Here is a 24,323-nt window from a genome sequence, read left to right as displayed (position 1 = left end):
CATTACAATACGTGTAACACATCATGCTTTGTGCCAACCGAGAATTGAAATAGACAAATGCACAAAAATTCAGAATTTTCATTGTAAACAATCACTCTTCGAATTTGATCGATCACGTTGCTTTGCATTTTTTTAAAACGAATGCTGTAATAACTCATACGAATTTCATTTCAACACTGGTTTGAGTGTAGTAATAAGCCATGAAAACGGGTGTTGTAATTTTGGACATTTCAATTTAGTTATCGATATTGAAATCCGTCGTATTTCAATTCTCGGTGGCACAAAAGATTTTGTGTCACTCTTTGGAAGTGAGTATTTGCCCTCGCTGCGAATAGCATCTTATAGACTGTACGGTTGGTACATCTATGCGTGCGAATAGCATCTTATACTCTACTTAGTCTTAGTTATTCGCACTCTGTAAGATGAAAAGCAATAATTAGTCTGATTTCTTTTGTCGAAAATAGGGCTATGCTCGATTTAGAACTTTTTTGATTTTTGACGACGGTATATGATTGGATAAATGACAGTAAAAACCGGTTTTAGCGTAAAACGTATAAGTGGAATATCTCCGTAAAAATTGAATGTTTTTTGATGCTTGGAAAAATGTACCGGAAAAATCGCTAACTTTGATCTGAATTTCCCTGGCCATTTGAAAATGAAATTTGACGTTAGGGGGTCGCGTTGGAAAGCTGGTGACTAGTTCTTTCAGATCTCCAGCCGAGCTTGTACGTATAAGTGGAACGTAAGATATATCGCCACCCCTCATTCACCCATTCACACAGACATTTCGTTCTAAATGAAATGAGAAATTATCTGAGCTTTGCGAATGTTATTAATCATTTTAACAGAATAAATTATTAGATCGAGGTGCCTTTGACCTCACACAATATGACTATTCTTTACACTCTAAGTACTCCCATGAGTGATGATGTGAGCTTCCATGACTTTTTGTGGAACCTATTTTATATTTATGGGAGGTTGAAGGTCTCACAGGTTAGTTTCTAAAATCTCATCACTCCTCAGCAGTGCCAATATTCGCGAAAATATTTTCACGAATTTTCTCAAATTTTCTCAAATTTTCACAAAAAAACTTTTTGGAAAAATTCACAAAAATTTGAGAAAATCGTGAAAATTTTAGAAAGTTCGTGAAAATGTTTTCGCGAATATAGGCACTCGCGTAGCTTTCCACTCGAATTCACAAATCTCATGTAACTCTCCGCACTTCCTATCTTAAAGCATTTCTATGAGTTGGGAACAATTTCTGAAGGTTAGCGCAATGCGAAAATTTTCTGACATCATACGATTCTAGCAGGAGAGTGAAGAATGTTACATCTAAGGAAGCACTAGAGTTAAAAAAAAACTTTGATCAAAAACTTTTGGATTAATCTCCCAATCTATGTTGTAGAAGTGAAAAGAAACACTTTGATTAAAATGCTTACAGAAATTATCGACACACTCAACAGCCGAATTATTCACTGGTTTTAAGTCGATATATAACACTGCATCGAAACTTGAAAACCAGCAAAATATAGAGAAGAATTTAGACAATAGATAGTAACACAAATAATCATTTTAATTTCAACTTCATCTGGGATAAAGTTTCGAAACCCGCCGGTTTGCATTTATAATTTGTTTCACACAATATATACTCGCAGCTGCAGCATATATAGATGCATGCAAAATTCAAATATAAATATCTGCTGATAATGTGAAGGGGTTGCGCTGGGAGGTGCATCTAATAAAATGTAGTTCAACCTCGTTGCATGTTCTTGAATGTATAGATAGCTTTTTCATTTTTGAATGGTAAATTTAATTACCTTCATTGCTACAGCACAATGAACTCTCGTATCACTGGGTAAATGTTAATTACATGTGGCACTGCATACATATATGCAATGCACAAATCTACATTTTTCTCATGACCTTCCCGAACAATTGTTTTGTTTGTTTGCTCACATTGTTGATAATATTTCGGAACGTTTTTGATCCACGTAATCCTAATTACATTTTCACTCTATCCATGCGATGTACCACCAATCTGTTTAGAAATTAAAAACGAAACGAAGGATTCATTGTCGTTCCGTACACTAATTACTTTTGATCATTATATCAAGCTGGCCGAAGAAAAATAGCTCTTTATTGGTGCATAATTGTCGAAAACCCAATTTAAGACTCTCTTGAACTCCATATACCTCCAATGATGCTGAAGAGGAAGATAAAAGGAAATTATAGTTCACATTAAATGAGATTTATTCAACCAACGTGCCTCGAAAAAGCAATACTAATGTTGAATGTGGAAAAATAAACAACTTTTCGTTGTAGCTGAATTTTCAATAAATTACTAGCGCCAGGAAGTGTTATTTAGGGATTGTTTTCCACCTTACATTTTAATGGCAGGATCCTTAAATGTAATCAAGGTGGAATATCGGGAAATTGGAATTAAGAAAAATTAGTGGAAATGTTTATTTGTATCAACATTTAAAGGAATTTATGTGGGTTTTGTGTTAATTTGGTGCTAACGAAAAATTTATCATCTGATTGTGCCACCGAAAAATGTTTTCCAGAAAGGCCATCATAATTATCATTTATAAATGACATCCTGTGCTGGAGGATTGGAACCAGCTTTGCACGCGGTATCATTCATCCTTCGATGGAAGATTGACGAGCGGAGTACATACTAAAGCAAAGTACATGGAAAATTGCCGAAAATATAAAGTTTACCTGAATGTCGAACTGAATATACACTCACGGAATTTTGAAAACCGACACATTTTCTGTTCTATGTTTTACTGGTTTTTTGTGAATTTTGCATGCATTTTTATATGGAAAAATCAGAAACTCAAGTAAAACACAGAAACAGAAAATGTGTCGGTTTTCAAAATTCCGCGAGTGTATGATGTTTAACTGAGCCAAAACACTTGGCAAATTGAAGATCTGAGTATATGAAGTTTAACTGAGCCAAAATGCATGGACAATTGTCGAACTGAATATATGAAGTTTAACTGAGCCAAAATGCATGGTCAATTGTCGGAATGAATAAATGAAGTTTAACTGAGCCAAAACGCATCGAAAATTGAAGAGCCGAGTATATGAAGGGTGACTGACTCAAAATGCATGGACAAGTGTCGAACTGAATATATGAAGTTTAGCTGAGCCAAAATGCATGGTCAATTGAAGACCTGAATATATGAAGTTTAACTGAGCCAAAATTCATGGACCATTGTCGAACTGAATATATAAAGTTTAACTGAGCCAAAATGCATGGTCAATTGAAGAACTGAATTTATAAGCCAAAACACATGGGAAATTGAAGAACTGAGTATGAAAGGGTGACTGAGCCAAAATGCATGAACAATTGTCGAACTCAATATATGAAGTTTAACTGAGCCAAAATACATGAACCATTGTCGAACTGAATAAATGAAGGTTAACTGAGCCAAAAAGCATCGAAAATTTAAGAACCGAGTATATGAAGGGTGACTAACACAAAATACATAGACAATTGTCGAACTGAATGTATAAAGTTTAACTGAGCCAAAATGCATGGTCAATTGAAGAACTGAATTTATAAGCCAAAACAAATGGGAAGTTGAAGAACTGAGTCTTAAAGGGTGACTGAGCTAAAATGCATGGAAAATTGTCGAACTCAATATATATGAAGTTTAACTGAGCCAAAATATATGGAAAATTGAAGAACCGAGTATATGATGTTGCACTGAGCAAAAATGTATAGTCAATTGTCGAACAAGTAAACGAATGGTGACTGAGGCAAAATGTATGTAAAATTGTTGAATAGAATGTAACATGTTTCACTGAGCCAAAACACATTGGAAACTGAAGAAGCTAGTACATAAATTGTGAATTGCCGAACTGAATATATGAAGTTTAACTGTGCCGACTGATATCTAACTGAACCAAAACCCATGCGAAATTTTCGAACCGAGTATATAAATGCACTGAGCCAAAATGCACGGAAGATTGTCGAATCTAAAAATACTATCACCATCCACTAATATAATGTATTGCAATGTGGTAAAAGAAACAACAACGAAACAAATAAAATATGATGAAAATTTGATGCAGAGGGAAATATATACCGAGTAACAACAACAACAACAACAAAGAAAGAGAGGAATGTCTCAAGTTATTTGTTTACAGATTTTCTGGCCATAATGGACAACAAACTAGCACACAGCCGAAATGCAAACAATGTCGTATAATATTTCCGTTCATCCCTCAAAGCTTTTCGAAATCATCATTCCATTGCACCGTTTCCACTATATAACATATAGCCCAGCGTTCTATCAAATCATATATATATATATACAATTTTCAGACTCATATTTATGTTCAACAATAAAAGGGAAAAATGAAAATCATAAATAAAAGGTAAGAAAAATATTGTGTGTAGTGTATATGCTGCACGGGATGTAAGGGTCACATCACATGGAATGATTGTGTGTGGCTGTGAAATAATGTTATACTAGCATGTATGGTACAGACAACCCATACATTTCTCTATTAATTTTATGTACGTAAAAAGTTCATGTTGTTATTTTAGCCGTGCAACCGTAATGCCAAATAATAATAATAATATCTCGGCATATCTGATACATGGAGGGTATTTTTATGGTTAGTAAAAATATGTGTTACAGTTAGGATTATTGCTACAATAAAAAAACGCAATTTGATGGAGACGAAAATGTACTGAAAGACGTTTGACCATACAATACGAAAAATAAATAAATTCGAAATGATTAATTATTCACAAACAATATTGTCAACACACTGTCTAAATGGGGAGAACGAACCTAGCCCAAAATAGTGTTCTTTACGAGCATCTCCGGCCCACATCAAAATGGAAAACCATTCACCAGACGATTTTTGGGATCTATATATATGCATGCAGTTGTGTGCCTATATCTTATCTTATAAATCTATTTTATATTGAAAAGAAAGAGGAAACATTCAAGATAAATCCCGCAAGAGAACGAAATCCTTTACATCTTTCATCATGTATAATAAATTTGAAAATTTCTTTCTATATTTCATGGACTTGATGGAGAAAACGAGAGACGTAATATTGTTATTTATGACCAAAATATATTCTTGTACACTGTCTGTGTAAATGATGTAAAAATGTTGTGCAAAATACTTTGAGAAACGGATGAGAAAGAAAAATTATTTTATGTCATAGACGTTTTACAGTGGATTGTTCTTTTTTTTGCGCTTGCCAAGTATATTGTTACATGACACGGCAATTTTTTGCAACATCAACAGCTTTAAATGGAAGGAAATTAATTGCAGTTCAAACGATATTTAAAAAAATGTTAGGAGCAATGTCTGTTTTGTTGGCACAAGACTTACGAACAGGATAAAAAATTGTCCCACCGGCTAAACTGTATTAGGCAACGTTTAAAATACCTCCTTCAGCAATACTTTAGTCTTAGTGAGTGTAGACGATTGAAATTTACAAGAATAAACTTTGAATTGAAAGTAGAAGTTTTTTTCAATGGAATTTCCGGTTAGAAAAGTCACTATCACATTCCCACACGCATTGAGTAGACTTGCCTAGACTTTACGTTATACGTTATTGGTTCAAACCATTTTCAAACCCTGAAACTTTCCAATTCAGACACTATTCTCGTTTCACTGACAGCTTACTGAGTCTTTAGACATTTCTTTCTCTTAGGAAAGTGAGTGCATGGAATTTTGTGCATAGGCCTAGAAAGAATGAGAGCCGAAATCTAGATTGAGTGAGTGCCCAAACCAAGATGGAATCAGTGCCTAAACCAAGATGATGGAATGTTGCCTAAACCAAGACGAAGTGAATGCCTAGGTTTAGGGGCCATTCACAAATTACGCACGCGGTGGACGGTTAATTTTTGACCCCCCCCCCGTTTCGCACGCGTTTTTCATATAAAAATGTCTGATTTCTGACCCCCCTCCCCCCTTAGGTGAATGCGTAATTTGTGAATGGCCCCTTAAATGAAGTGAGGAACGAAACCAAGATAACAATCTGTTAGAAACAAACATCGGATAACTGCGTCATCGTAAGCTTATCATTTAACTCTTTTGTTATCAAAATTTGGAAAAGACCGACGTTTGTTTCTTACACTTACTGATAGTAAAGCCTGAAGATGGAATGAGTGCCTAAATCAAGATGGAATGAGTGCCTCAACCAAGATGGAATGAGTGCCTCAACCAAGAAGGAATATGTGTCTAGGCCGAGATAGAGTGAGGGTCTAGACATAGATCGAGTGAGTGCCTAGTCCTAGATGTAGTGAGTGCCTAATTGATAATAACCAGATTCCAAGACCATAAAAAGGACCAAACCCTTCGATCTCGTCGCATGAGAGGCCGAAAAACAAAGCTTTATAAAACTCAACCATTGGTTGGCTCATCACCATGACGAAGTACAAAATCAATGGATTTTTTGTGAAATAATGTTGTTCAGGTGTTCATTAATGATTGGTCCGGAATGACTAGTTTCCATAAAAATTTCAGTAAAAACAATATGATCCAAATGGCAGTGGTGATCTTATGGAAATTAGTTGAAAGTATCGCCTTACATTGACTAAATCTACTAAAGCATCGTCTAGTGTATACTCACTTCCTTACTTAGGCGGACACTACAACCTCATATTGGTTTTGACTTCCTACAGCAATCTTCTCCAAAGGACCTATACTGCGTCAACGTTTTCCAAACGCTCGCTCTTAGTGCTTTCAGTTCCGACTCAACTGCATCTTTCCATCTTGATTTTGGTCTTCCTGGTCTGCGGCTAACATCTGGAATTTTATTTAGCAGTTACAGGGGCACACGTTCCTCATTCATTCTTTGTAAATGTAGAATACCGAATCTTATACTTTATAACTTTGACGGTCGTTTTGCTAAACGTATCTCATGGTTAACAGCTTGCCGTTCCACTAATTCGTCTACTTACGGTGCATGCATAGAGGTTACATACACACACACAAACCCAATGCCCAAACTTAACTTTCACATAATCTGACTTCTATTTACTCAGTTGTAGGAAATAGTTAAATACTTGAAATGTTTTGTGTAAAAACATTACATGCCATCGGTCAACTTTACTTTACTTCACAGACCATCCCTTGTTATTATAACTTACATTAGAACGTAGGAACACAAACCACATGTATGTTTAGTTGAACCCGAGACTGTGTAATTTCACAGAACTACTTTCTCTTTGCAGCACACATATTATATATCGGCCACGTGAATGTTATCTTCCTATGAATAATATCGAGCGCATCAATATAATAATGTAAATTGTTTGTCTAAACTTTAGGTAGGTATTTCGGATAAAAAAGCCGGTAACTTTATGCTGTAGTTTCTAATAGTATAATTACACAATGAATGGTCTTGAGTCTTGAGAAAGAAATTCGTAAGTAACGAAAATGGCAACATATGCATGTTCACTTCATTCGAAATAAAACTTTCGATGTGGTCATTTCCGAATGAATCATAAAGTTTTCCCTCAAGATTTTAATACTTGTGAAAGACTTGCTTGAACTCAATGTCCAATGAGGAAAATCTTTGTTTCGAATTCGGAGATAATTGGCACCTCCAACAAACTTTTTATTCATATTATGTGACCATTCTATACGACAACGTATTGTCCAGACTTTGAATTTAAAATAAAAAATTAGAACAATTTAGTCATACGTTTTAGACAACGGTATAGCACTGCTCCTAGCATTAAACCTTCGAAAGTGAAACGTCAAAGAGCCTCCAATTTCATTTATTCTGTGTTTTAGCTCAAACCAAGAATGTTTGACTCTTGTTGTAACGAGAGATGTGTGTACCTCCAATGCAGTGCTATGACAACGACCTTGGCTTGAATTTATCTTACATAGAAAACAGTATGTTGTAACGAAAGAAGTAGAAGATTTTGTATCAACCATTCGACCATAATTTAACCAAAAGAAGCAACCGATTCCAGAACATTTTATGGAGAGTAGAATCAATGAAGCTGTGACTTCAAAAAATTACGTTGTCTGTGTGTTATGGAGAGCTTTCGAAAGCTCTAACCTACTTTTGCAGCTACTTTCCAAATGGAAAAGTGGAATATTTCAGTGGAAAACAAAAGAAACTTAAAATTGTCGCAAGCACTTTAAAATAAAAGACACCAAATGGGACATCTTCGTCATCTTTTGGATTGCAATTGGAAACGTGTAATATTTCAGTCGAACACAAACAAAGCTTTAAGCTCTCGAAAGCTCTTTAAAAGCAAAGACACGAATACAACACTGTGTTTTAGCTTAACACAGCAGTACATTTTTATCACATTTGCCTGGTTTATTCTGTGTAAAAAGCTCAACTAGCCGATATACTAACGTGTTAAATCAGACCACGTATCGTATTCATGTCTTTCGATTTTTATGAGCTTTCGAAAGCTTTAAGCCTTCTTTTCCTATTGGAATCCAAAAGACACTCAGAGCTTCACGCATAAAAACACTTCACGCTCGCTGTAAATCCTCAGAATCGATCATTGACTTTCGTTTAGATAGATGAGATTTTAATGTGTGTGATTACCGAGGAGATTACATACAAATAAATGGAATGTGCTAGTCTTCGTCAGGTTAATTAGTTCATTGGACAAATTGAATTGGAATCGAATTCGTCGCACCTCTACACACTTAACGACAATTATAGACAGACCACGAATTGGAAACTGCTTTTTATTGTCTTATTTTTAACTATTACGTAAAATTGCGAATATTTCTTGCTTTTGTATTTGCTTTTTCATTCCGCAAAACGTGAGTTTTTTCCGTTTTTATTTCCATTTTCTGTTTAGATATAGATATACTCCAGTGTATAACAATGAAAAATATACAAGAATATTGTATTACACGCTGACACTAATTACCTGTCACGTCAACAAGCAAACACTATTCATATATGGAGGGAAAAAAAAGAACTTTTTTTTTCATCTCTCTCGGCGCTTTTATTTTGTGTTTTGTTTTTGTGTATTTGATGACATAGCATTTCATTAAAAGGTTTTTTTTTATTGTTTGTTAGTCTTTAGTAAGGAAAAGTTGTTTAATCACTTGTGTATTTCTGTTCGGAAAAGATGAATTATCAGGAGGATACACACACACAGACTTTCAATTTATAACATTTTGCAATATTTCATTCATTTTCACAAATCGTTTGTCATGACCAAGATTACGGAAATAGAATTTTAATAGAGACCTAGGTAACAAATGAATTTGAAGCTATTTCGGTCGTTCAACTCAATTGGATGTCCCATGAAAATATAATGCACCACCCACAGAACACAACAGCAGTGAAATTAAGTGGTTAACTACGCGAGCAAATACTGGGACAGGTACTATTTGCTATTTGTACCAATATATATCAATAGACCCCAATGTCAATAGAAACCAATAGACACCAATACTTATCAATAGAAGGAAACTTAAATGACACTAGATTCGTGACGGGATGGCTCAGTGGTTACGTACTAGCCTTCCACCAAAATGATCCGGGTTCGATTCCCGTGACAGACAAATTCCGCATGGAATTTTTCTAGCGATTATATCGCATTGGTAACGTCCTTAGTTCACTCAAGCTTCATAATTTGGGTAGTTGCGGTGTGTTTGGTGGCTGCAACGATGTACACACTGAATGAATCGTATGACGTAACCCAAATACGATGAATTTGTGTACATATGTCTAGCCTACATTAAGGCGAGATATCAATTTCGCACCTAACTTTCCTCAGAGAGTAATTACATACTTCGAGGCGTGGTTCGGAAGTCACGTAAAGCCGGTGGTCCAAACTGAACTTGTTATTGGCTGTAAAAGGCTGTTAGAACGGTCTCAAAACCAACAAATAAATAAATAAATAAATAAATAAATAGATGCTAGTGGTTTAAAGGACGAATAACCTTTTGCTCAGATAGGTTCAAAAGAATGGGCAAAGCTTTATGGAAAAGAATGTTCAAAAAGAGTAACACTACCCCGTCGGGCACTGTGCACTTTGATAGGCACGGTGGTCCCGAAACGTGCAGAAATGTGCGGGTCAGAGCTCGAGGATTACCGGGGGCGAGCAAAGTAAAGCTTTCATACTCACCAACCCGCAGTAGCAAGCGTGGTGTTTTAATGCTAAAAACCTTCAAACGAAGCCATAACGAATTATACATTGCCACATATAATGCCAGAACATTGTCGTCAAGACAAAAAATGCAAGAAATGGAAGAAGAGCTAGAAAAGATAAAATGGGATGTTGTGGGAGTGAGCGAAGTGAGAAAACCTGGAGAGGAATGCCTGAAATTACAATCAGGGCATACATTCTTCTACCGAGGAAGTGACAGTCAGATGCTGATGCACGGTGTCGGATTGTTCATAAACAAGCGGTGGTCGGATCGCATAATTCACACGAAAAGCATATCCGATCGAGTGATATACGTAAGCCTGAAGATAAATAACAGATACAGTGTCAAATTAATTCAGGTTTACGCACCCACGTCCACCCATGATGACGAAGAAGTAGAAAGATTCTATGAAGATGTCGAGAAAGCTCTGGACGAAAACCCTTCACATTACCAATATTTAATCGGTGATTTCAATGCGAAGCTGGGAAAACGAGAAGAAGACTCCGAAGTTTCTGTTGGTAGTTTTAGCAACGACCAAAGAAATGAGCGTGGAAATACTTTACTCAACTTCTTACAGCAACACAATTTGTACGCAATGAATTCATTTTTTGCAGGAAAGCCTCAACGGAAATGGACTTGGGCTAGTGCAGATGGTGTAACGAAAAATGAGATCGATTACATCATAACTGGCTGTAAGTCAACCGTTAAGAACGTTACGGTCCTAAACAATTTTTCAACAGGCAGTGATCACCGAATGGTTCGTGCAAGAATCACGTTAAATACCAGATTTCAAAGATCACAACTAGTTAAAAAAAGTGAAAGGATTGACGTACAACGGCTTTACACACAAAATGAAGAATTTGCTACGAAAATGACTGCCGAATTAGATAACGTCAACAATCAATGTGAAACATTGGACGAATTGAATACCAAAATCGTCGATACAATAATGGGTTTCATGAAATCCAAATGCAAATCCGTCCAAGGGAAAGAATCGAAACTCAGCAGAGAAACATTAGACCTGATCGCAAGCAGAGCAGAGTTGGTAAAAAACGGAGGACGAGATTCGGTGGAATACCGGAACCTGTCTAAAAGTATCAACAAAGCAAGGAGATCAGATCAAAGAAAATATAATGTCCAATTGGCTCAAAACATAATTGAAGCTAACTGCAATATGAAAGTCCTACGGAGAAAAATGACAAACGCCAAAAAAGAAATCTTCAAATTACGAGACAAAACAGGAACGATCCAAACGGATCGAAATGCGATATTAAACATTGCAACAGAATTTTATGAGAATTTGTTTTCTTCAGCAAGACAGAGCCCAACGGAAGAAACCGAAGATAGACCAATAATAAGAAACGTGGGATCGGAGGATATGCCCGACATAACTGTTGATGAAGTCAAAGCTGCAGTAGCCAAGATGAAAAACAAAAAGTCTCCCGGAGAAGATGGTGTTCCAGTGGAAGCCATTAAACTAGGTGGAGACTCATTATTAAAGGCAATCACGGCTTTGTTTAATCAATGTCTCCAATGGGAAGAAGTACCAGAAGCCTGGGAAAATGCGGTAATTACATTGCTGCATAAAAAAGGAGACATAACAAAGCTGGAAAATTACCGACCCATAAGCCTATTGTCAACACTCTACAAGTTGTTTATGAAAATCATTACGAAGAGGAACACTAACAAGTTCGACTTCTACCAACCTGTTGAACAAGCTGCTTTCAGATCTGGTTTCAGCACAAACGACCATTTGCAGGTGATGAGAACGCTTATTGAGAAGTGTCGTGAATACAACATCGACATAGTCTTGCTATTCATAGACTTCGAAAAAGCTTTCGATTCAGTGGAAACATGGTCGATATTGGACGCATTAGACGAATGTAGAGTAGACTCAAGGTACTCCAACACAATTCGATATGTGTACAAAAATGCTACTTCATGTATAAAACTTCATAAGAGCACGGAGAAATTCAGAATTGGCCGAGGTGTAAGGCAGGGTGACACCATTTCACCGAAATTATTCACGGCGATTCTGCAGAGTATTTTTAGGAAGTTAAACTGGAGTAAAATGGGAATAAATATAAATGGAGAGTACCTGAGCAATCTCCGCTTCGCTGATGACATTGTACCGATAGCAGCGAATCTAGGTCAGGCTCAGCTTATGCTACAACAGTTAAGTGAAGAGGCGAGCAAAGTTGGCCTCAAGATGAACTTATCGAAAACAAAAGTCATGACCAACATCGGGGACGATAGAGAAATAAAAATTGGTGACACTGTCATTGAACGAGTCGACAGCTATGTATATCTAGGACATAAACTGAAGTTAGGTCTGGACAACCAAACTGCAGAAATAAGACGTAGGATTGGTCTTGCATGGGCAGCGTTCGGAAAACTCAGACTAATTTTCAAAAGCAAAATGAATAATAGTCTGAAACGCAAAGTCTTCGACACTTGTGTCCTTCCAGTGCTCACTTATGGAGCGGAAACGTTAACTTTAACAAAAGCATCCGAAGATAAATTGAGAGTGACACAAAGAGCCATGGAACGGAGTATGCTTGGAATAACACTCAGAGACAGAATGACGAATCAATGGATTCGACAACAAACCAGGATCGTTGATGTCATGGAAAGAATAGCATCTCTGAAATGGAGCTGGGCGGGACATATTGCAAGAAGGACAGACGAACGTTGGACCAAAAAGATCATGAACTGGCGACCATATAAAAGACGAGCTATAGGTAGACCACCAGAGAGATGGACAAACGGAATTAAGAATATTGCAGGTACAAACTGGCAGCAAATGGCAATGGATCCTACGAAATGGAAAGAAGTTGGAGAGGCCTACATCCAGCAGTGGATAGAAACAGGCTGAAAAAGAAGAAGAAGAAGAAGAAGTGGTTGCCAATATAGACAGGTCCATTGGTAAGAATTGGTGTACTTGTACTATTGGTGTTTATTGGTTTTTATTGGCCTTTATTGCCATGTGTTGCCATTCGTGCTTTTTGGCGGCTACTTTCGTTTATTGGCGTCTATTGGTGACTATTGGCGTTTATTGACAATCGTCAATTGGCGTCTATTGGGGACTGTTTCGAGGAAAGAAATATGCGGGAAAATACTAGGCCGGTGGTCTTTTCTATTGATGCCAATAGACATCAAAAGCTGCCAATGGTTACCAATAGACTCCAATAGTTACCAATAGACGTCAATTGCTACCGATAGCTACTAATAAACTCCAATAGTCTCCAATAAAAGTAGGTGGGATAAGATTTTCTCGCGTAGTTTCTCTCTCCAAAAAATAGTGTAAGACCAAGGTTACGCGGACCCATACGTTTCAAAAACATATATTTTTTTCTAAATATCATACAATCAACGAAACATTATCTGTTAAACAGTTAATGTCGTTCCTTCCAATATTTTCTGTCAACGGTAACCTTCATATTTAAGGGAACAAAAATCTCCCGTCACCAGCAGACGTTCAATCTGTGAATTGGTAATATAAAAAATATGTTGCCCGGTGTCAGATATATATGCGGGGGCATGTGCTATCATTTTACTAACTTCAATAAACTTTTCCGACAAGTCACTAAACCTATTATAATGAAGCAGCCCACATCACACCACCAACGAAATCGTCTCTTCTTCGGAATAAAGTGGTTTTTAGCAGCAATATCATCGTTTCACAGCAATATATATCATCAACACCTGTGACACATATATCGATGGGAAGTGGAATAAGACACAAATCTCTTTCTGATGAACAGCGAAACGACACAAAAATATTCCTGTATGTCGAAAATTACAACAACAATTTAATAGATGCGGCAGGCAGTTAGTGTACTATAGTGTGGAGTTATTTTAATAAAATCAATTCCGTTTCGTGTTGTTGATTTCAATGAGTCTGCGTTTGCCGAAAAAAAAAGAGCCCAGCGATTATCGCAAATTCGTATAGGGAAATTAATGGCTGGCAAATATTTTTTGTTGGTAGGTTTTTAAACCCAACGATTCCAGGAACATCAATACACATACATGTCGGTCTATCGCACCACATATATAAAGCAATATGCAAAACATTTTTAAAGTAATTTCATCGAGGTGAAGAGGTATACAAGTATATTTCAGTGACCATAGAAACTCATATGCATGCAAATAAGAGCTAACCAAAAGGTGCAATACCCCCATTTATCTTTTGCCTAGTGGAACATATATGCATTGCATGTGGCATTTAAATTCAGCTTGTTTTTAGTCGGAGAAGTTTTATTACTTGGCATATACTTCAAGTTTTACAGACAATATCTGTACGATATGGGAAAGTTTTAAGTAAATTGATTGGTTTGCTCGAACAACGAAACGGAGAGGGAGGTAGCGAGATTGGTTCGATGGGTTAGAGACCAATTTAATTGTTTTAATTTAATTAAATCCATTTAATAGCGGTAACGACGTTGTCCCTCTATAAATGCTTTTATTCTGTTCTTTCGTCAGGACATTATCATGACGATTGTTTCGTTCGATTATTTGTTACTCACAAATACATTTCATGTTAGTTCACATGAAGTTAATTTCTAATAAGAGAACTGTGTGTCCAACGTGATCTTAAATAGCTAAAAGAATGTTAAATCTGATGAAGTAAAAGATTAATCACCAAACAAGAGGCGATCCTTGAAACGAATGGAATTAGCACATTCCCTGTTTCCTACTTCCAATCCTTACTCCGTCAATCACTGAAGTCTCCCAGTTCTTAGCATTCGTTAAGAATAACCGTGGTCGTATTGGTAAGGCTGTCGACTTATAATGTTATTATGACAAATCCTCGTTGTGGAGTTACAGTGGTTTGTCTGTCAATTCTAGTCGCCTAAGTTCCGATCTAGTCAGATTCAGAAGCTCATCGCTCCTTTTTTGGACACATTGGTACGTTCTTGTGTATCCGTTTCTTCCCTTTCACCTGTCGGTCTGTAAACCTTTTTTTGCCTCGTTGTTATTTATGGACAGCCCCTAAAAGCAATAGAGCCCTCAAGTAATCTAAATTTGTTTCGAACTATTTATTATGATCAACAGAACATGAAATGCAAGTATTCACTTACCCATAGTCATTTGGGATTCAGTACAATTATTGTATATTAAATAAACATGATTCCCAGCATCTGCAAATAACAAATATTAGCTCTGTTATGATAGTCTAATTCTTGTTGAAAATTTGTATACCTCGTCGATAGTTCGAAAACCTAAAATTAACACCCGCATGCGAACAAATGAAACATAAACCGGTTACATAGCCATATCTATGATAATTTTAAGGACCATTGCTCTAATATTTTATGTGTAAGTATCATTGTGTTGTCTGTTTATGTCCAATCGGAAGCAAACAAATCTGAAATAGATGTCGTTTCCTCTGTTCAAAAAATTTCCTCATTTCAACATTTCCAATATCAGCTCGGAATGAGGAAACTGTCGGCTTGTCGACTAACTTTTAATATATTTATTTTCAACTATTGGCAGGTGAAGCATCAATGGTATCTGTTAGTTTCTTGACTTGACTTGACTTGAGTAACCAAAACGTGCTCCTGTGAGCGATCCCATGAGAACATTGGACGTGAGGATTTTGGTTTGATTGTGAGTCAGACCCTAATCCCCCCTTTTCGTTCTCCTTGATTACATTCAAAGCACACATTAGTATGTCTCCACTCTCCCCGTTCAACTTTCACCTTTCGAACTTAATGTGTGTTCTGAATGCTATCAGTGTAGGGCACACCACTCTGGTTTACTATTTTCTTATATACCACAGAGTACTTTCTGTGGTAACTAACTCAACCACCGTCGCTCGATCTATGTGGTCGGACTAGCTACTTTATCATCTTTTATCAATTACCTTTTCCCTTTGATTTTACCTTTTCTTATTTTGTCACGCTCTGTACCTTTTTAGTTCTTTCATATTTATTTTGTTTCAAGTGTCCTTCCTTCGTCATCTACTTTATTTTTTTTTTTTTTTTTTACGTCCATGGTTCACTTCATTACTTGTATTGTTTTCGGCCAAAAGAGCTGGCCTACCGGAAGAAATTTCGTCGGCAGTTTGCTTTTTACTTTCGCCTGGTGCTGCTTACATATCTGGTGCTACTTTGCGGGTTGATGGGGGTAGCAGTTTGTATACGACAATGTTTTGGAATGTTCCAGGTAATTTCAGAAAAAATATCAATTTTTAAATTACAGCCATGGGCTCTGAAATAACACATCTCGTTTCAGCTGTTTTTTAGCTGGTTCACTCACTCGTTCAAAACTCCTTATCTCTTGACCTTGACCTTGACCTTGACCTTGCACATTTCGAATAGGACCCTGTGGTCTTTCCGGAAGAGCTTGAACGTTGAATCACTAACAGTGGAATGACCCACTTGGATCCCCCTTTTTGTCCTCCTTGTTCAATACTTTGTTACTCCGTGTGCACATCGTATCGATGTATTGAACAGCGCCGGACCGCCATCCGAAATGTGTTAAACTTAAGACTAACAACAATCACCGTCGCCGGACTAAGTGACTGGACTAGCTACTAAATTTTGCGTAATTTGTAAATACATGTAAGGGGATGCAATACAATGTGACACAATATAATGCCTCAAGGAGAAATCAATTACCTGGTGACAACCAGCCGTCCGGGATTCATCTAATAAATCATATAAATTACCTGACTGAGTTAGACTCATGTCAATCTCACCATTGTCCGTACCGCTCGTCGCCTGATGCCACTCGCATTGCTTTGTTTGAGCCACTCTACAAGGCATTGTCCATTCCGTTTGTTCCGTTCACATTACGTCTTAAAATTCCCATAAGAGGACCTCCAACAGTCTCACATTCGTGGACCTCCAACGGTCACTCATTCCCTCGAACGTGCTGCTCAGCTCGTGCAAGGGTGATGAGATTGTTTCATTATGAGGTCTGGTTCCACATTTCATTTCATAATTATTCCTTTGTTCTTCGCACCTATCGACACAGAGTTCTCCAGGATGCCATCACGGTGTACATACGATGGAGACAGCATTAGATTAGATGCGTATATCTTCATATTTTTCACTGAGTGAACGAATGTTCAGAAAGCGGCTGATGAGTTCGCTTCAAACCGTCAAGAGTTGAAGGATGAACGCGAAGACAAAAACGGGAAACATGATTCTGTACAGAAAAGCGGACGAAAGCTGGTTACTGTCTACCAGCGCATACTCACGCGCCTCCGTAACGAAACAAGACGAAACACGGAAAACACAACAGAAAAGCATACGAAAAACGCGCACAAGGCGAATGACGCAGGAAGTTCAAAGAGTCCAGTTGCAGAAACGTCCTTCAAGAGTCCCTTTTATCACCGTAGACTACATCACAACACAAAATTCACCCTTCTACGCAACGTCAGTGAATCGTTTCACACCTTTACAACACCTGAATCACACATTGAGCTCGAGGCGGCCTAACGGATAGGGACTTGACAGAAATTTCACCCTTTTACGTAACTTCCAGTGCATCAGCCTGCATCTTCCACTGATCAGGGTCACACAATGAGTTTAAACGTCCCGAGACCTCATGCGTAACAACCGTTCATCTGAAAATCTTCAGCACTTCATACAAGGGAATTCTCCTTGTAAGAAATTTAGGGAAGAGAAATTTGAACGTTCCTTGTAAGAAACTTTCAAAAAACCACTGCCGCTCCTCGGCGTCACGGGACCACTTGTCACCGGTCAAACAACCTCAGCACAGTACAGTTCAGAAAACAAAACCATTCATATACTAAACCTTGTTTTACAAATCGTGGATATCGGTACATACATGTAATCCTTCACATACAAACCCTGCAGCTTGATCATAACATTGGTTCTTCATTATTTGTCTTGTTTCATCGCATTCCTTGTATGCATTACGGCCATGCAGGGAGATTTCTCATTTTTCGCCCGTTTTTTCTAATTTCGATTCTCGGATGTCCTGCAACGTCTCGCGTGTATCCGTAACACACTTTCGAGCGATTCGCGTCTTTCATTTTTAAGAATTCACCGATTTTTTTATTAAATATTTTAATTAATTTTTCGGAGCTAAATTTTTCGCGACCTTTCACTTTCACGGCCTACCACCTTCTTTCAATGGTATCTGTTAGTTTCTACATAAATAAGCAAAGGTCCAGTCAATGCCCTCACCAGCACAGAAGCTGAGAGAGCCATTCAGTAGCAAAATTTATCAAATTGATTTTCTTTTTCGTATTTTGAATCTCAGTTGTATGAAAATGTAAAGCCAAGTCTAACACTAGCTCATGTAATGACATTTAGAATTAATGAAGTACCAGATTTGTGTGTCGTCTGGAAAAAGTTAACACCTTGTTTGTTTTGGTTCTTTGCGGTGTGTTCCGAAATTGTTTGTTTTTGATTCTTGACTCATAGAACCAATAATCAACAACAAATTGATTGATTGTTGTATTGCTTAAGTTCGAAAAGTTGAAAAACAACTAACTGAATCAATATTCAATTAATATTTTTTAAATTTCCAATATGACGTTCAGGCTAGTTCCAGACGACCACACTTGTGAATAATGTATGTAATTGTGCATTTCGTATTTACTTAATTTCGTGGTACGTCGTTTTGGATATGGGTATTAGGTGTATTGTGCATAAGAAACGTCCATAATATATATTTCAATATGTTAGCTTCTTACCGATTTTATCGTCCAACACGGTGATAACGAAATTACGTAATTCAAAATTAAACGGCCCAATCGTAATTGACAATTATCACCCAAATGTTAAAAGGTTCTAATCGTATTTTGACTTCTGAACTGGTGTGGAGTCTAGGTCTAAAACATTGGCTTAACAAAGTTTAAAAAATGAAATGCGTACCAACAATGTGTATAATCTACCTAAAGCCCTGTCTTATTACAATAATTACCGGAGATATTTGTTTAAATTACATTAAACCAATTATCACACAATTTAATTTAATTACTCAACAAGGCTCTTCATATTTATTCCATTATAAATCAAGAGCTACAATTTCATATAAAACACACATTACATTTTCAGATCCAGGTAAAATGCAGCGAATGTATATTATGTGATGCGTCTGTGGAATGGTTTCAAAAGTTTCATTCATTCGTAAATACATTACCTTCGCAGATTTTTTTTTTTTTCATTTTCTAATGTGTTGAAAGCATTTTATTAATAGAGTGCATAAACACATCATTAGATCCGTTTTCGAATCTATTACTTGATTTAATCTTGACTTCATTTGTTTGAAGTACAACTTTTGCTGTATATGAGACGATGTTACCTAGAGAATTCATTATTTATCTTGTCATTGTTGTCGATAACAGATGAGATTTTAATGTGTTTTTATTACGATGAATTCGCTTGAATTTATAATTCTTCTCGTGTGAAAATCAATCGTTTGTTACAAATCTAAGAAACAGTGCTCATCACTGAAGGAATGGGTTAGTTCATCTTCACAGTACAGACTGCGTGCTTCACAAAACAATACCTAATCATTACCGAAATTCGCCGCCCTACTATCGTTCACAGCGCATAGGTTTTCCGATCGATATAATATCGTTATATTGTGGTCGCGGATGTTTCGACACAGACAATTTTACAGCTCGTTATCGTAGAGTGCATTTTCTTCGGAAGCTTTAAATTGGAATAGTTATTGTTTCAACTCGACATCTTTTTTCGTGTACATTCAAACGTGACTTTATGGCTATCAGTATTATCGGCGTTTGGTTTGTGCATTGAAGACGATGAACTGTTCACAAAACTTAAATATCAAACAGAGTCTGTTACTGCAAATGTTGTTGGGTATAGGGTATCGCCTAGTGTATTATGGAAAATATTCTGCTTAATTAGTTCTACAGTCGAAGAAGAGGGAATTCCGTCACGTGTTGAATCGCCCAAAAACCACACTTACAGCGGAAGTGTGACACAAGTCCTACTTATAAAAGAACTGACTTCGGTGAGGGTAGATTCGTAAGATTTGTTTTTTAAAATAAGCTACTGTTTACCATAAACTATAAGGCTTATCACCTTACACATTTAGGCAACAAATAAATCCATCAATCAATCAATCATAAAAAAAATTGCGTAACATGTACGAAGTACGCACATGGTATTCTTTCTTCATATTGGAAGTTATGTTCCAGGGCCTATTATTTGGGAATCGATTTTGGGAATATTTGGGAATATTTGTGAATTTTGGGAATATTTGGGAATATTTGGGAATTTTGGGAATATTTGTGAATTTTGGGAATATTTGGGAATATTTGGGAATATTTGTGAATATTTGGGAATTTTGGGAATATTTGAGAATTTTTGTGAATATTTGGGGATTAATTCCCAAATAATTACTCCTTTTGAATATATTATCCCAAAATGTTTGGTTTCTATTTTGTCAATTTTATCAATAAAGCTTTATAAATCGTGTTTAAATACCATTGACATTTAATCTCATCCATCAGAAGTTTATTTTCGATGTTCACAAATGACTTAGAAATAAACCAGTGGCATTACAGCAGGTATTTTCTATCGTTAAAACTTTTACACCTCGTCTACTTCCCAAATATTCCCAAAATTCACAAATATTCCCAAATATTCCCAAATATTCACAAATATTCCCAAATATTCACAAATATTCCCAAAATCCCCAAATATTCCCAAATATTCACAAATATTCCCAAATATTCACAAATATTCCCAAATATTCCCAAAATTCACAAATATTCCCAAAATTCACAAATATTCCCAAAATTCCCAAATATTCCTAAATATTCCCAAATATTAACAATATTGATTCCCAAACGATGAGGCTGATGAAATCACACTAGGCACTGCGTTTCTGTTATACAGATAGATGACTTGTTTTTGTTGTATGAGTTAAAACATAATCCTAAGCGGTAGCTTGTATCACTAAAGCCTCCAAATTTGACACTTGTCAATTCAGTGTTCATGCTAGTAGCAGGGCTGTGCCGTAACACATACATTTTTTGGGGTACCTCCAACGCCGCTGGCTTAAAACACTTTATTATGTATCACAAATTTTATAAGCATGATATCCACTGAATCGTTCAAATTTTATTTAAGTCTACGTCTACCTGGTCTTAAATTTTTGTGAATATTTGGGAATATTTGGGAATATTTGTGAATATTTGGTAATATTTGGGAATATTTGGGAATATTTGGGAATATTTGGGAATATTTGGGAATATTCGGGAATTTTGGGAATTTTGGGAATTAATTCCCAAATAATAGGCCATGTTATGTTCAATTGAATAACTCAATGAAATGATTAAACCTAGTAGTCCAACTAAATAGGAACGACAATGTAACCTTAAGTTAAGTCTCTAAAGCATTATTATGGTGTATTAGTCTAAATAAAATGAGTTTATTCTGAGACGGTAACCTGGTCGTTTCATTGTAGCTTCCTGACTTGATTAGAACCGTAATTTTAACAGGTTATGGGCCCAGACACATTGAACTGTGGCAATTGATCTATAGCGCCAGATTGCACTGGAAAGGGTGTCAGTAACACTCTCTCTATGATTGAATTGTGGTTGTTGTGTTTTCTGAGGGTGGTGCTATGGCAGCGGTGATGGACACTCCAAGTATGGCGGTATCGTTTCGTCTGAGGTGACTACCTACCGGTAGACCGGTTGGACCAAGATGGCACATAATGGTCAAGATAACACACAATGGTCAAGATGGCACACAATGGCAAAGATGACAGAGGTGGTCAAGATGACAAAGATGTATTTGTCTAAATAAAATGAGTTTATTCTGAGACGGCAAACTGGTTGTTTCATTGTAGATTCCGGACTGAAATAGAACCGTAATTCCAACACTTCAAGAGTGAGTGTCATACGCTGTAAAAATATTTTCATGTAAAATAGAGTAATTTATGCAGCTGACCACTCATGCTTGAGGTGCGTTGGCTGATCTAAATTCAGAAGATAGCGCCCGTAATTTATATGATCCGCTCAAGGTTATGATTGTTTATAGTGTTTAGTTGCTTTCAAGAAGAATAAAAACAAATTTTGAGGCTCGAGATACTCCATTATATTTAAATTTATCAGCACCAACAAACACAGACGAGAATAATAGAGCTACTCAGTACTTGCAAAACTCCGTAAAAGAAAATCTGCTTGCGTCAACTTTAAACATATTTATTCAGGTATATTGTAAATGCCTGCCTTGCGCTGCCTTGTCTATTCTATTTTTAAGTAAATCGCTGACAAACTCAAGGAAATGTTTCACTTTTAATTTCTAAAAATATCACTCCGAATATTGCACGTTGAAGTAATAATTCATCCGAAACTTTACACAAGAAATTTTATTAATTACAGACTCCGTTTCCAGAGAGTAATACAAAAATGATAAAGCTCCATAAAGGAATTTTCGAAAAGTTTAAAGTCTTCTCGTTCGGATTTGCTGTCTACGTAATACACATTTTCCGAAACGAAAATATTTACTTTAATTTGAAAAGCCTTCCATTTATCGAACGAACAATTATAAAGTTTTTTTCCCCCATACTCCGGCCCCCATTTTCCAAAGAAGTTAAACACAAAATAACTATTTTCTGAATGAAAAAATATTAAATTGCTTATGTGCACACAGTGAGAGAAGCGAGCGAAAAAAAACGAGAAGAACTCAAATAGAATATTTTTGTCATCAATTTTTTTCTTCGTCTTTCTTATTTCGTACAATATAATCAGAATCGAAAGATAAGCTCTTCTGGAAAAACTTATCCAACGGAAGTATTTCTTTTCAGCAAATATATATATACACACAGAGACAGTGGAGTTTTAAAGTCTCGATTGAGTTTAGGGATAAAACGGATTTAAAAACGTTGAATCAATTTGAGAGGATATTGCCGTAGAAGAATAAAAATGCATGTTCATTCAACGGAGGTTTTTTTATTTTTCTCTCGTTTCCATTTTTTCCCTTTTTTACAAAATAAGTGTAAGTTTTAGAAAACAAGATATCGTACAACGTACACAGCTTAGAAAACTGGTAGTCTAGACCAGTATTTTTGCAATTCTATAATCGACACCCATGCTGTACAATATCAAACTAATAGAACAGTGCTAAATGTATGTCTTCACCCATCGTTGTACAGTACGTAAATGAAACTCTTATGCAGAATTAGCAACAGCTGGTCATCTATTGATAATACAAATTTGACGTCAGCGCCACCTGTAAATAATTTCAGGTCCAAACAAAATCATTTTCTTCTCATTGATTTGACAAATAATTTAATATTAATGCTTATGCGTAAACACAGTACTTATGTGCCTGTGGATCAGCTGGTGGGTAATCACAGGAAATCTGCACAAGAAATTAATTTACTGAGTGTAGGTTCCAATTTCAATGTTGACAATACATTTTAAAAGAATACCGCCGTCGCGTCGTTTTGTTCGTTTAAATTCTTTAAGAAACGGATTAAAAAATCTCTTTGAAATGAAACTTTGTAACCAGACAGCTGACTTCGTAGCAGACTCATTCATTGTTGCACAGTATTGATAGCCAATTTGAGGATCTAGTGTATCTAGAATATGTGAAAGATATTGTTATTTTTCGAACCCTTTATTAAAGATTTAGTTTGTTACACAAGATTCTTCTCAGTTCTTTTAGAAAATTACTGTTGTCATGAGTGGCGTGAACAATGTAACAACTTGATTGAGTCCGATGTTTTGGCTGACTCGCATTTCTCATCGAGCCTCCATTTACGTAATCTCAACTGTTCTAAATTGTGTCATAATCCAGAATGATGTGATTTCTAACCAATCATATTTAACTGATGCAACATTCCTTAAAATATCCAATAACATAAATGAAATACATCATGATTGCGACATCAATTCAAACCAATCATTCATCATTATCACATAGTAACCCTAAAGGCCAGTTCATGCTCGCATATGTCGCATATGCATAGGCGAGATGAATTGGCCTTAACGGCAGTCATTAACACAATTCTAGAACAATCAAATTAACTATGACATCATTTCAGGCCAATAATATATATTATGTACCTGTTGCCAAGATTGTTATTTTGACGTGTATGACATTGTTGCCAGAGCCGAAGCCGTGGGCAATAATGCCTACACACCAAAATAACAGTCTGGCAATAGGTGCATACCATATTTTATCTGTCAAGAGCAGATATATCGAGATAAGTAAAAACTCCCTAGAGAGATA

General features: G+C 36.4%; 2 long non-coding RNA genes across 2 annotated transcripts in view; one reads left to right on the top strand and one right to left on the bottom strand.

The window, feature by feature from the left end:
- LOC119072287 overlaps positions 1-24,323 on the top strand; it is a 381,328-nt gene that overhangs the window by 253,202 nt on the left and 103,803 nt on the right. The window lies entirely within an intron of this gene.
- On the bottom strand, positions 15,032-15,487 carry LOC119072288. Its single transcript, XR_005086827.1, has 3 exons — positions 15,328-15,487; positions 15,207-15,266; positions 15,032-15,144 (listed from the first exon to the last, which is right to left on the bottom strand). It is a non-coding gene; the product is annotated as an uncharacterized LOC119072288 (long non-coding RNA).

Source organism: Bradysia coprophila (assembly GCF_014529535.1).
Source record: "Bradysia coprophila strain Holo2 chromosome IV unlocalized genomic scaffold, BU_Bcop_v1 contig_81, whole genome shotgun sequence".
Taxonomy (NCBI): domain Eukaryota; kingdom Metazoa; phylum Arthropoda; class Insecta; order Diptera; family Sciaridae; genus Bradysia; species Bradysia coprophila.
The sequence above is the reverse complement of the archived record's forward strand: the minus strand, read 5'-3'. Positions and strand labels throughout refer to the sequence as shown.